At 43.0% G+C, this 13,920-nt stretch overlaps 1 long non-coding RNA gene across 6 annotated transcripts in view; it reads right to left on the reverse strand.

Annotated features, from left to right (window-relative positions):
- The window catches only part of LOC139078068 (uncharacterized), a 30,749-nt gene that overhangs the window by 16,690 nt on the left and 139 nt on the right, over positions 1-13,920 (reverse strand). For 3 of the 6 annotated variants that reach the window (XR_011530805.1, XR_011530807.1, XR_011530806.1), the window contains exons 2-3: positions 12,758-12,849; positions 10,141-10,395 (exon numbers count right to left, since the gene is read on the reverse strand). This is a non-coding gene — a long non-coding RNA (uncharacterized lncRNA). Of the gene's footprint in view, positions 1-221; positions 614-10,140; positions 10,396-12,757; positions 12,850-13,920 lie in introns of those variants that run through there. The other 3 variants (XR_011530808.1, XR_011530809.1, XR_011530810.1) reach the window with 3 other exon arrangements.

The raw sequence follows: 13,920 nt of genomic DNA on the forward strand, positions 1-13,920 counted from the left end.
AATAAATAAGGGATAATCCATATGTTACTGTTATTATCTATTGTTGTTATCTGGCCTCTCACCCAGGGCTGAGATTAAAACAGAACTGTTGAAATAACTTGCCCCATACCACACAGCTTTTAAGTGGCAGAACTGGGACTAACTACCCAGAGAAATAGTTCTCAAGACTTAATATGCATCAAGATCATTATGAGAGCTTACAAATATGCAAATTCACAGACCTCACCTCAAGACAGTCCACAAATCTGCACTCTTTACTGTTGCCACAGGAGATTCTCATGCTATTGCTCCAGGGACCTGATCATTTATATTCAGGACACTGACTTATCTCCAGGAAACTGCTGAGTGGTGAAGACAGCACATCATCTTTCAAAGTTACAAGATGAGGGGCCAGCCCGGTTAACAGTGGTTAAGTTCGCACGTTCCACTTCTCAGCGGCCCGCGGTTCGCTGGTTTGGATCCCGGGTGCGGACGTGGCACTGCTTGGCACGCCACGCTGTGGCAGGTGTCCCACATATAAAGTAGAGGAAGATGGGCATGGATGTTAGCTCAGGGCCAGACTTCCTCAGCAAAAAGAGGAGGACTGGCAGTAGTTAGCTCAGGGCTAATCTTCCTCAAAAAAAAAAAAAAAAAGGTTACAAGATGAGAGGAAGAAGGGTACCACCAAGTAGTCTGCCCTGAACCATTTGACTTCCCACTGCCTCCCAGGAGTCTATGGTGGCCTGAAAGTCAAGTGTAGCCTTTCTGAGATTGTCATTTAAATACATAAGTAATCCACATTCACTGTAGAAAACTTTAAAATAAAGATAAAAAAAGAGGAGTTCCGTATAGTGGTTAAGAGCCCCGTCAGCTTTTGGAGGAAAACAAATGTGTGTAAAACAGTCAGCAAAGTTGGCAGCTAGTAAGGTCTCAATAAGTGCTAGTAAAACAGTTACTGTAGGCAAAAAGAAAAGACGACCTAGGAGACAAACCCAGACCTCCACTTCACAGCAGGTGCTCCTTCCACAGTTCACGGCTTTTCTCCCCAGGCCTCCTGATTTCTGTGAGTCCATCTATGTCTGGGGCCGCAATCTTACCCCTCAGTGCACACCTTCCTCTCCAAACCCTACTACAAGCAACCGGCAGTGGCAGACAGGACTCCGCTGGGAGGGCACACCCAGCCCCAAGGCTGAGATCATGTGTTTAACTGGTGCTAAAAAGCCCCAGCCTCACAAAGGCAAACTGTGTCCTACTTCCAAATCTGTTTCTCACTTCCAAATCTGACTCTTCATCAAGTTCTTTTCCATCTTAGACCACCCGGGATGTTTATTTTAACCAGATGGATGCACTGGGATTCAGCCAGATTCCCCACTTCCTAAGATAAGGAAAGCCTTGGGTGAAAGCAGAAAGGGAACCAGTCGCAGTCCCATAAATAGCTTCTAGGCAAAGGCTCTCCACCCTGGCTCCCAGCTTGGCTTTGTCTGCTCAAAGAAGCTAAGAGGAGGAACACAGATCAGGTTTCAAACGCCTATTGAACCTCTAACTTGCTGTGTGAGCTTGTGCCGGACTGCAGAATCTGAGGACCCTTCAATTATAACTTTCTGTGACACCCTCCTCTCCTCCCATGTAAACACAAACTTAATGAATCTCAGAGTTAAGATCAGAGCTTTACAATACAATATGACACAATATAGTACAAAAAAAGAATTAACCTTTTTTTGGAAGAAATAAAGTTATCTCTGTTTGCGGATGATATGATTGTATATATAGAAAGCCCTAAAGATTCCACAAAAGAAATGCTGAACTAACAAAAGGATTCAGCAAAGTTTCAGGATACAAAATCAGTACATAAAAATCAGTTGTGTTTCTATGCACTAACAATGAACAATCCGAAAAGGAAATTGAGAAAACAATTCCATTTACAATAGCATCAAAAAGGATAAAATACTTACGAATTAACAACCAAGGAGGTGAAAGACTTATACATTGAAAACCACAAAATATCGCTGAATGAAATTAAAGATACAAATAAACCGAAAGACATCTCATGTTCAGGGCCTGGAAGACTTTATATTATTAAGATATCAGTACTACCGAAGCAATCTGCTCTATCAAAATCCCAATGACTTTTTTTTTCAGAATAGAAAAATTCCACCTAAAATTCTCATTGAGACAAGAACCAGCCTAACAAGACAGGGCCATCTACAAGGCCCCTGGCCTAACAAGGTAAGGCCCCTAACCAATCCGCAAGCTAGGAGAATCAGATAGAGACCACTAAGTTCCACATTCCACAGCCTCTGGACTCTCCTTGGCTTACACAGCCACCCTAGCACCCAGGAGTCCACTGAAGGTGACCCTAGCCCCACTACTGTACTAAAAATCACACCCAGGGGCCAGCCCGGTGGCGCGGCGATTAAGTTCGCACGTTCAACTTCTTGGCGGCCCAGGGTTCGCCGGTTCAGATCCCAGGTGTGGACATGGCACCGCTTGGCACGCCATGCTGTGGTAGGCGTCCCACATATAAAGTAGAGGAAGATGGGCACAATGTTAGCTCAGGGCCAGGCTTCCTCAGCAAAGAGGACTAACAGTAGTTAGCTCAGGGCTAATCTTCCTCAAAAAAAAAAAAAAATCACAACCAGGGGTGGAGAGCTAGCATACTACCGATACATGCAATGCATGTGGTGGCATGTTGAACAACAGCACAAGCGCAAGCACAACCTCACCTCTACATGCTCTGACAAGGCACTCCTCCCCAGCCTTTGCCTAACAAAAGCTCCACAATCCTGCTCCCCAACGAGCCATTCACCTGCCCCCTTCCTTTCCACACAGGCTCCCTTGTGCCTCTCCTGTGCACAAGCTAATAAACTTTTACTTTCCTATTCCCATTTGTTGTCTCTTGATTTCCATCCTAGGGGACAATAAGAACCCAAAGTCCCAGTAACATTCTGGCAACCCCAAAGGGACAGGATGGGACTTTCTTGAGTCTTGGTTAAAGATTGGACAGGCCAGCGCCAGACGGGCCTAGCTGCCGGGATGTGGATATAAGTGGCCGCAGTCGAACCACTTTGGACTCCAGCGTTCGGTAAGTCAGGTCAAGGCCTGGGAGCCAACACCCTCCAGTCCAACCAACTTTCTTAAAGTCTCCCTCTTTTCCTAATCTCTCTCTCTCTCATCCTCTTCAGGAGAATCTTCTCTCTTCTGGTTTCAGGGGCACCATGAGCCCCTGGGTCAGTCACTAGCCTGACAATCTGTTTTTTTGGCCTCAGAGAGTGCGTGTTCCATCCCAGGGAGCTCTCCTTTGGCTGGTTTCAGAGACCACATTCCACCCCTGGGAGCTCTCGTCTAGTTCCGGGCCTGATCACCCTGGCAACCCCAAGTGAGTTGAGCTGCCCTCTCTTGGCGGTCCTGGTTTCTGGTTTCTGTTAATCTCTTTGGGCACCTGAGTGATTCCAGGTTGCCCTCTGGGTCAGCCATTTGACTGACAAGGCTACAGCCTCTGGCCTCAGAGAGTCCGAGTTCCAGGGAGCTCTCCTCTGGCTGGTTTCAGAGAGTCTGTGTCCCACCCCTGGGAGCTCTTTGGAACCCTGTTTTGTCTCCTGTCAAAAACCTGTTGAGTATTTTAGGCACCTACTGAGTCAGCTATGGGGACAGGAGATCCGTAAGTTATTCCCTAAACTGTCCTGCACGGGAACTGTTGTTTGTGTGACCCTTTTCTTAATAACCCTTGGGAAGAGGCCATGAGGGCGAGGCCTGACCACCTCTTTCCCTTCTTTGTCTGTTTTGTTCATCACCTCCTCTGCTGTCACCAAGTCGAGGTTAAGTTCAAGCTGGACCTGAGCAGAACCTGGACCTTCTGTAAAATCAAAAACTTGAAAAAACTTTCTGCCAGGGACTTAACTCTCAACTCTGGGGTTAAGAGCCCTGGCCCCTGGCCCACTCCAGGGCTTTGCCTCTTGCCTCCCTGGCTTGCCTTGTGCTGGCTCAGGGACTAAGTGCCTGGGCTGAGTGGGACTTGACTAAATCTTATAACTATGTTGACACCCGCAGTCAGGTTCTGCACTCTTCTCTGGCCCACTGTCAGTTGGACACTGACGGTGCTTTACCACCATGGGGAATGCCCCAGGCATCCCCTGAGACTCACCCCTCAGGTACATTTTAACTAACTGGAAACACTTTCAATTGGAGAGGTTATGCCCCAGAAACTCCATCTTGGAGAAAACTTGAGTGGTTTCTCTGCCGTCTTTATGATGTGGTTGGACAGGTAGATCAACCTATAATGTCATTTGAGTTACAACCCAATTTCTGAGAAATCAAAAGTAACTGTCCTTAAAAAATTCCTCGTGAGACTGGAAAAGCAGCTCTAGAGGCAGTTCAGATTCCACCTAGTTCCTTTATCTCAAAAAGGATTATCATCTCCCCTCTCCAGGAACTGTTATCTAGACCATCACTAATTCCTAAGACTGAAAGAAAAAAAAAGCAAAAAGGAAAAAAAATAAGAGTCCCTCGCCAAACACCATCTTGAGTGTCTTCTCCACAAATATTAGTAAAAAGGCTCAAAACAAAATTTGGATTCATAACTAATGTCATTACTGTACCTGATTCACGGCAGTAATTTTAAAACAAAAGATGTGGGGACTTTATGTTTATCTACATGTATGTTACATATGTGTGATATTTTACCTCTGGATGGTATAATTTCTAAAGAGCTCTATTCAATTGGCTAAAAGTAAGTGCTAACATAAATTCTAAATGTAATAGAAATTTACCCAAATAGCTTTTAAGTTAACATGATATAAATTAATCCTTGGTAACTGAAAGCTTATTTAAGTTTGCTGTTTAATTAAAATGGACATGTTTTCAGAGTTATCAGCACCGCATATGATGCAGACATACAGCCTAGGTTTACTAGTCAAATAAGCCCTTGTTATCCCTATTACAAACTTGTCAGCAAAATAATAGCTCAGAATGATAACTGATTTTGTCTAATGTCTCATGAGGTTTTGTAGGCAATCTAAATAATTATTGGGAATGAGTAAACTAAATAGATGTAAAAAGATAAAAGTGTTGGGTGAACTTTTGAAAATAATTACATGTTATGGCATATATATTTAAGATAACTTCCAAAATCTTTCTGGTAACTTGAAACTTTGAAATTTTGTTAGGAGAAATTAAATTATAAAAATTCACTAAGTAGCTAGGTCACTGAAAGATTATTGTTAAACAAGTCCAAGTTTATCTACTTTTGGCTTATTACAGAGAAACTAAAAGATGTTTGGGTCTTTAAGTAAACATGTCTTGTATTTTTATTAAGATTGTACTATGAAATAGCATGTTTCTAGAAATTGTAAAAAGTATAAATTTGCTAAGCCACAGAATGCTAATGTAAAAGACAGTTCATAATTGCTTAGTTTTCAGTTTTCACCAAAGTCTGTAAAGATTAAAAATTCTATTTAATATAAGTAAATAAATTTTAACATAAAAAGTAAGCTGTTGTAAAAATTAAAATTTGGTTTTCTTTCTCTTAAAAGCGATAATTTTCTTAAACTCTTAGTCTGCTCTTGATAAAAAGGTTATGGAAGGTTTTTATTTATTCTGAGTAAGTCTACCTAAAAGACAGAGACCTGTTTTGTTAAGATAATTTCGTATGTTCCAAAAGACGGAGGTCTCTCTATTAAGGTTTTTTGACTGTTTTCAGTGCTCTGTTTGCCCTTGACTATTTCTGTTGTCACTTTGATTGAAGGGGTAACTAAACATTGTTTCACAGTGAGCACTGTTTCCTATTTGACCAAGTGTTTTAAAATCTTTGGATATTTTTGACAAGCTTCTCTCTCAAAAAAAATATTCAAATCCTGAATAAAGTCTTTCTTTTGACCTGGAAAAAGGAAGAGAATTTCTCTGAGGATTTTCAAAGGGTGCCTGAGACTTCTCAAAGAAATTTGCTGTCTCTTTCTACAAGGGGGAAGATACTAAAATTATTAGGTTTATTGGGTATGTTAAATTATATGGGAAGCATTGTCAAATAAGTGATGATAAACCTTCTTAGGTGGTATCATATGGATAAATTTCATTGATATAAATGTTTGCAAATTATATAACATTCCTAAAATTCTGATCTGTCCTGGTGGTCAGCCATAATTCTAGTGATTATCGTGAAGTGTTGTATGTCACAGAAGTAGCCAAGTTTCTTTGTCAATTGCCCTTTTGAGTCTTTTGTCATTTGCAGATAGTTGCTGTTTTACTTTGATGCTTTTTCCTTTTACAAACATGTTTCATCTTCAGAGAGATTCATAGAAAGGACTCTGATACTGTAGAATACAGATTTATGATAAACTTTCAGATCATAAAACTGAACTGGGTAAGAAATTACAGAACTCTAACAGAGAAAGTGATGACTTCATGAAACTGCTAACAAAAGACTAAGGTCAAGAATCGATTACACAGGACTGAATGAACTGATGAGGATGATGTTAATTTATATGACTTTTTTTTTCTTTTCTTTTTTTTTTTTTGAGGAAGATTAGCCCTGAGCCAAGTGCTGCCAATCCTCCTCTTTTTGCTGAGGAAGGCTGGCCCTGAGCCAACATCCGTGCCCATCTTCCTCTACTTTATATGTGGGATGCCTACCACAGCACGGCTTGCCAAGTGGTGCCATGTCCGCACCTGGGATCCGAACCAGCGAACCCTGGGTCACTGAAGTGGAACATGCACACTTACTGCTGTGCCACCAGGCTGGCCCTCATAGGACTTCTTGTTTGCAATATTGCTGATTTTTTTTTAAAGATTGGCACCTGAGCTAACAACTGTTACCAATCTTCTTTTTTTTTTTTTCTGCTTTTTTTCTCCCCAAATCCCCCCAGTACATAGTTATATATTTTTTTAGTTGTGGGTCCTTCTAGTTGTGGCATGTGGGATGCTGCCTCAGCATGGCTTGAGAAGTGGTGCCATGTCCAGACCCAGGATCCGAAGCAGCAAAACCCTGGGCTGCCGAAGCGGAGTGCACGAACTTAACCAGTCGGCCACGGGGCCGGCCCCTGCTGATATTTTTTTTGATTTTTTGTTTTGTTTCCAGATTTAAGGAAATCTTTTTCTCTTTTCTCTCATGCTAACTATGACTTACAGCAATTTGTTCAATTATACTTTTGCAAGCAGAATTGAAACATTTATCTTTTTCTCCCTACCTGATGCCTCCAGAATTTTGAAATTCTTAGTGAGTGAGTATTATTTTCATGGCAATATTGTTATTTACATAAGTTCAATAAGAATCTGTTCTCCTTATAACGAACACAATTGGAAACACTGGTTATATTACCAAGGCTTTGACTGGAACATTATATTTGAGAGAAACATGCAGACTCAGCTATGACAAGACAGCTTTTGAGAAATAAAGGTTGACTTTCTGGAATAAAGCCTCTTCAAAATATTGGCCTGGTACCATGTTTAAAGAGTTCCCAGGGGCTGGCCCCGTGGCTGAGTGGTTAAAGTTCACGTGTTCCGCTGCAGGTAGCCCAGTGTTTCATTGGTTCGAATCCTGGGCACAGACACGGCACCACTCATCAAACCACGCTGAGGCAGCATCCCACATGGCACAACTAGAAGGACCCACAACGAAGAATATACAACTATGTACCGGGGGGCTTTGGGGAGAAAAAGGAAAAAAAATAATAAATAAAAAATTAAAAAATCTTAAAACAAAAAAATAAACAAATAAAGAGTTCCCAGCAACCTTACTGGGTAAGTAATGAAGGTCACTTATCTGGCAGGTGCCTGGAACCTCGAAATATTTTGGGGGACCTCAAGAAGAGAGGAATCCACCCAAATCTGTAGGTATTAGAGGTGAAATCTGATGACAAGTCCTTGGCTTGGCTTTCCTGGCCTCAAGAGGTCTTTAAAGTTCAATGTGAGGGGCCAGCCTGGTGGCACAGCGATTAAGTGCACACATTCCGCTTCAGTGGCCCGGGGTTCACCGGTTCGGATCGCGGGTGCAGACATGGCGCCACTTGGCAAGCCATGCTGTGGTAGTCGTCCCACATATAAAGTGGAGGAAGATGGGCATGGATGTGAGCTCAGGGCCAGTCTTCCAAGCAAAAAGAGGGGGATTGGCAGCAGATGTTAGCTCAGGGCTAATCTTCCTCAAAAAAAAAAATAAATAAAATAAAAAATAAAGTTCAATCTGAGATTTCTTATAAAAAGTTCCAGCAAAGCAGATTTGAAACCACCTGTATAATCAACTTCTGTTCTTGTTGTATTTATGCAGATAATTGGGCCAAGTTTATTGAAACTAGACATTTTACAAACCACTGAGTCTTTTTTTTTTTTTTGAGGAAGATTAGCCCTGAGCTAACTACTGCCAGTCCTCCTCTTTTTGCTGAGGAAGCCTGGCCCTGAGCTAACATCCATGCCCATCTTCCTCCACTTTATATGTGGGACACCTACCCCGGCATGGCGTGCCAAGCAATGCCATGTCTGCACCCAGGATCTGAACCAGTGAACCCCAGGCCACCGAGAAGTGGAACGTGCGAACTTAACCATTGCACCACTGGGCTAGCCCCTCCACTGAGTCTTAATTGGCTATCTTTGGTAAAAATGAGGGTGACTTTAGAGAGAAAAATTATGCTTCAATAGAAACTATAGTACATATTCATGAATATTAAGTTCTAGTTCTGATAATTATCTTTGAGGTTTTCGTTTTCTGTCTGTAAACTGGACCAGATCCTGAATTCTTCTAGTCTCCTGAAATATCTGGCTACAAATCTTCAAACTAATGTTTTCCACTTTTTTCCCCATCATTTTCATTTGGAATCAGTGAGAACTGAACCTGCTCTTTTCCTGAAGTCCTGCAGACTAAAGTTTGACAACTTGATATAAACTTAAGGGAGATTCATGTCTGTTGCTGTGTAAGCCACTCAGAAAGATAGATGAACACCCAATGACATCACCAGAGGCATTTCAAACTGCAAAAGAAGCTTCGACTCTGACACCTAAAAATCTTTTTGGCTGGCTGCTCCCTGGGCTCAGAAACTGGTTTATAATTTTCTCCCACCATTAACCTTGTTTTTCTTTTTGTCTCTCTAAAAATGACTTATGTTAATAACTCATGAAAGGTCGAGACCAACATCCAGGAAATCTATGAACAAGGCATCCTGGCTTCACCGATATAACCAAGGAACAGACCCCAATTGGGCATGGTCACTGATCAAAGGTGCCATCTCATCCCTCACCAGGTTCCCTCCCTTTTTGGGACCCCTGGGTAATCACCCTACGCCTATTAATTTTTGGCCCCTGTCTTTTTAACCTTCTTGTCTAGTGTGTGTCCTCTAGGCTCCAACAATTCCACATTAAAATGATGGTCACGTAAGGATTCCAGCCATTTCCAATGGCTGACCCACTTGGTCCTCATTCTCATTCCTACTGAACCCTACAACAAGCTGAAAAAGACTTTTACTCCTCCTGGATGTAGGGCCTCCTTCTCAACACCCTCTTTCAGCAGGAAGTAGCTTCAGAAGAAGACACCTTTATCTGTGATCCTTAAGGTAAAGGAGGATAAAATCTCTCAGGAGGGAATGAGACAGGAACCAGCCTAATGAGACAGGGCCATCTGCAAGGCCCCTGGCCTAACAAGGTAAGGCCCCTAACCAATCCGCAAGCTAGGAGAATCAGATAGAGACCACCAAGTTCCACATTCCACAGCCTCTGGACTCTCCTTCGCTTACGCATGCACCCTAGCACCCAGGAGTCCACTGAAGGTGACCTTAGCCCCATTATCATACTAAAAATCACACCCAGGGGTGGAGAGCTAGCATGCTAATGATACATGCAATGCATGTGGTGGCATGTTGAACAACAGCGCAAGCGCAAGCACAACCCCACCTCTACATGCCCTGACAAGGCCCTCCTCCCCAGCCTTTGCCTAACAAAAGCTCCACAATCCTGCTCCCTGAAGAGCCAGTCACCTGCACTATTCCTTTCCACACAGGCTTCCTTGTGCCTCTCCTGTGCACAAGCTAATAAACTTTTACTTTTCTACTCCTGTTTATTGTCTCTTTTGATTTCCATCTTGGGGGACAATAAAAACTTAACGTGCCAGCAACAATATGGAATCTTAAGGGACCCCCCAATAAACAAAACAATCTTGTAAAAGAAGAACAAAGCTGAAAGACTCACTTTTCCTGATTCCAAAACTTACTACAGGGGCCGGCCCAGTGGCGCAGCAGTTAAGTGCGCACGTTCTGCTTTGGTGGCCTGGGGTCCACCAGTTTGGATCCCGGGTGCTGACACGGCACCGCTCATCAGGCCATGCTGCGGCAGGCGTCCCACATATAAAGTAGAGGAAGATGGGCACGGATGTTAGCTCAGGGCCAGTCTTCCTCAGCAAAAAGAGGAGGATTGGCAGCAGATGTTAGCTCAGGACTGATCTTCCTAAAAAAAAAAAAACAACTTACTAGAAAGCTAATAATCAAAACACTGTGGTATTGGCATAAAGACAGACAAATAGACCAATGGAATAGAATAGACAGCCCTGAAATAAACCCTTGCATACATGGCCAAATGATTTTCAAGAAGGGTGCCAAGACTATTCAATGGCAAAAGGACAGTTGTCTTAACAAATGGTGCTGGGAAAACTGGATATCCACATGTAAAAGAATGAAGTTGCACCCTTACCCAACACCATATAAAAAAATTAACTCAAAATGGATCAAAGACCTAAACATAAGAGTTAAAACTATAAAACTCTTTTTTTTTTTTTAATTTTTTTTTTTAAGATTTTATTTTTTCCTTTTTCTCCCCAAAGCCCCCCCGGTACACAGTTGTGTGTTCTTCGTTGTGGGTTCTTCTAGTTGTGGCATGTGGGACGCTGCCTCAGCGTGGTCTGACAAGCAGTGCCATGTCCGCGCCCAGGATTCAAACTAACGAAACACTGGGCCGCCTGCAGCGGAGTGCGCGAACTTAACCACTCGGCCACGGGGCCAGCCCCTAAAACTATAAAACTCTTAAAAGAAAACAGGGGAAAAGCTTGATGACATTAGATTTGGCAATGATTTCTTGGATATGACACCAAAGGCACATGCAACAACAACAAAAAATTAAACAAACTGGACTTCATCAAAATTTTAAAACTTTTGTGTATTACAGGACACTATCAACAGAATAAAAAGACAACTCACAGAATGGGAGAAAATATGTGCAAATTACATATATGACAAGGGGTTAATATCCAGAATACATACAGAGCTCCTAAAACTCAACAACAAAAACTAAATGACCAAGGGATGGCCCCATGGCCGAGTGGTTAAATTTGCACGCTCAGCTTTGGTGGCCCAGAGTTTCACTGGTTTGGATCCTGGGCACAGACCTAGCACCGCTCACCAAGCCAGGCTGAGGCGGTGTCCCACATGGCAGAACTAGAAGGACCCACAACTAGAATATACAACTATGTACTGGGGGGCTTTCGGGAGAAGAAGAAAAAGAAAACTAAATGACCAGACTCAAAAATGGGTAAAGGTCTGAAATAGACATTTCTCCAAAGAAGATATACAAATGGCCAACAAGCACATGAGAAGAAGCTAAACACTACTAATCACTAGGGAAATGCAAATCAAAACCACAGTAAGATACCATTTTACACCCATTAGGTTGGCTTTTATCAAAAAAACAGAAAACAACTGTTGAGAAGGATGTGGAGAATCTGAAACTCTTGTGTACTGTTAGTAGGGATGCAAAACGGCGCAGCTGCTATGGCTGCTCCTCAAAAAATTAAAACTAGAATTAGCATACGATTCAGCAATTCCACTCTGAGTATATACCCAAACGAACTGAAAGCAGGGACACGAACAGATAATCGTAGACCCATGTTCATAGTAGCATTATTCACAATAGCAAAATGGTGGAAGCAGCCCAAGTGTCCCTCAATAGACGAATGGGTAAACAAAATGCAGTTTATACATACAATGGACATTTAATGAACTTATTATTCAGCCTTAAAAAGGAAGGAAATTCTGACACGTGCTACAACATGAATGAAATCTTGAAGACGGTATGCTAAGTGAAATAAGCCAATCAGAAAACAAAAAATACTGTGTGATTCCATTTTCATGAGGTACTTGGTCAAATTCAGAGACTGAAAGTAGAATGGCAGTTGCCAGCAGCTGGGGGGAGCGGAGAATGGGGAATTAATAGTTTAATGGGTAGAGCGTTTCAGTTTTGCAAGATGAAAGGTTCTGAAAATGGATGGTGGTGACAGCTACACAACGAAGCTAATGCACATCACTGTGCCACTGAACTACACACTTAAAAATGGTAAATTTTGTTACGTATATTTACAGCAACTTAAACATTTCTTTAAGTTTTAAAAAATAATCAACTCAATTTTATTCCAATTTTCTCCATCTTCAGTACCCCCATCAAATCTCACTTGATTAACTTTAACAGTCTTTAAACTAGTCTCCCACTCTGACCTAGTCCTCCAAATAGCACCAAATGGAGTGATGTTGCTAAGATGCAACCCTGAAAAGTGTCCCCTGCTCAAATCCTTTCTGTGGCTTCCTCCATCCTTGGGGCAAAAACAAGTTCTTCAGCATGACCCCCTCCCTCCTTCCCCAACTTGTGGCTTTATTCCTTACCGTTAGCTGGCGTGGTTTCATCTCCTGGAATGTTCTCTCCCCTTCCCCCCCCCTTCCCTTTAATTCCTACCCTTCCTTCAGAGCTCGGTCTTCCCTAACTCCTCAGATCATATTCCCCGTTATAAACCTTGACTGCCAGACCCAGCAGACCGAAAACTTACCTTTTTCATCTTTGACTGTGGGCCAGGTATTCTTCCAACATTCTATGCTAGAGTGATCAGCTTCTCTCCAGAGCCGCAAGTCACCAGGGAGTCTGCAAAAGAGGGTGCATACCAACGGTACACTTCCCGACTGGAGGGAGCTGGTCAGGCTTTCCCAGAGTTTGCAAGAGGGAGGGAAATTGGTTGAGAAAAGTGGCAGGGTTGAAAAGAACAAGATCCATAAGAACCGTGTGAAAGTTAGGACTAAAAGTGTGCCCTCCCACCAGACCCAGACAGAGGAATGTCTGTTGCAGTGCATATCCCCACTCAACCTACTGAAACAGGATCTCGAGACTGACTTGTGGAAAACAGCTCTGGTATTTTGAAAAAGCTCCCTAGGAGATTCCGTTGCTCAGCTAAGGCAGAGAACTACAGGTGAATGTTGACAGGTATGCAAAGGATGTTCTGACCTTAATGATATTCTTTAAGCCTTAAAGCTTAAGGTTAACAGTACAGATCTTGGAGTCATACAGACTCAAGCACTAGCTGAGCGATTCTGAGGAAGTTTCTTTCCCTCTACAATCCCAAAGAAGTGATGTGCCTCGGTCTCAACTTACTGCGCATGGCATCGCCTGGAGGGATTATTAAAAGGCCGATTATGGGCCCCACCCCCAGAATTTCTGATTCAGTAGGTCTCCGATGGGGCCCTAACATTTGCATCTCTACTCAAGGTCTCAGATGATGCGGCTGCGGCTAGTCTAGAAACGCACCCTGTAAACTACAGCCCTAGCACAGAGGGAAGACACAAGAGACGAATACTCCGATATTCTGATCCCTAATGAAGTGCCTTCTCCACTTTCCCCCCTAAGGAGTCCTCAGCTGGTCCCAACCCGCTATATAGCCCTAGAAAATCATTCCCAGTCTTTGGGTCTCAGGGTTTCACATTTGCTAAAAGAAGGTGCTGGGCAAGACGAGACACTAAGTTATTAGAGAAAAAGAGTTAATATCCTGGACAAGATCCTACGGAATTTGTAGGGTTAGGGGAGAAAGAGCAGGAGCTAAACCCTGAGGAGCAGTCTGGGGCTCCCGGGGAGCAAGGTTTGGAAAAGGAAAGGGTCACGTTCTGCCCCACCGCTCAAGGGGACAAGCTGTGGCGGACGGGGCGACGCTCAAGTCCAACCTAC

This window comes from Equus przewalskii, chromosome 21 (assembly GCF_037783145.1).
Source record: "Equus przewalskii isolate Varuska chromosome 21, EquPr2, whole genome shotgun sequence".
NCBI lineage: Eukaryota > Metazoa > Chordata > Mammalia > Perissodactyla > Equidae > Equus > Equus przewalskii.